This window comes from Arachis duranensis, chromosome 10 (assembly GCF_000817695.3).
Source record: "Arachis duranensis cultivar V14167 chromosome 10, aradu.V14167.gnm2.J7QH, whole genome shotgun sequence".
Classification (NCBI taxonomy): domain Eukaryota; kingdom Viridiplantae; phylum Streptophyta; class Magnoliopsida; order Fabales; family Fabaceae; genus Arachis; species Arachis duranensis.
In genome coordinates this window covers 72,809,086-72,809,874 of record NC_029781.3, presented here as the reverse complement: position 1 = coordinate 72,809,874, position 789 = coordinate 72,809,086, and the positions used below count along the sequence as shown (strand labels likewise).

At 36.9% G+C, this 789-nt stretch overlaps 1 long non-coding RNA gene across 1 annotated transcript in view; it reads left to right on the top strand.

Annotated features, from left to right (window-relative positions):
* LOC110276237 (uncharacterized) overlaps positions 1-571 on the top strand; it is a 3,767-nt gene extending 3,196 nt beyond the window's left edge. The window contains exon 3 of the long non-coding RNA XR_002368826.2: positions 370-571. This is a non-coding gene — a long non-coding RNA (uncharacterized LOC110276237). The remainder of the gene's footprint in view (positions 1-369) is intronic.
* The last annotated feature ends 218 nt before the right edge of the window (positions 572-789 follow it).

The window sequence follows — 789 nt, the reverse complement described above, 5'->3', positions numbered from 1 at the left end:
GGATTGTGGTGGATTGGTTGTGGTTGGATTGTTTGGGCCTAGGGCCGTGGTTGGAATGAGATGAACCGATGGTTGATTTCAGTTTTGTGTTTCTGGTTTGGAATAAAATATGAAAGGCTATTTTGTTTCAGCATAGATAACCGTTTTGAAAGACTTTTGAGTTTTTGAGAATTGAACGGTCCCTCTTTTAGAAAAGATTTCTGACTTTGCTTTTATTGGAAACTGTTGTTTTTGAAAAGAGGCATAAGACGGTTATTAATCACTGGTGCGGTTACCTTCACGTATCCTATTACAGTAATTTCCAAAAACCCTCTACTGAGAACCCTTTCGAGGATGATGTTCTCACCCCTTACATTTTTCCCCTTTCAGGATATGGGCGCAGAAGTTACGAAGAATTTATTTAGTTATTGTTGTGATGTTCTGTATTGCTTTGGACTATTAATTATTGTACCCTCGCCTTTATCTTGATATATTCTATAAGAGGGATAGGGATTGTATTGGTTAATGTCTGTAATATTATTTATATATATGTATGTATATATATGGATGTACTCTTTATGAGTTTTTGTAAGTTGTATGGTTTCTTTGATGTACGTTATCGAACGAAAGTATTTTTGGGAACGGTATTTGCGGTTTAAAGTTTCAAACAGGCTCATATTTTAATAATAAATAGTATAAGAGTCGTCGTAATGTCCGAGCTATCAGAGTCGCGCAGCCGGAAGCGTGAGCTTTGGTAGTTAGGGTGTTACATTATGGTATCAGAGCAGTTCTTCCTGTAGAGCCTGAGGA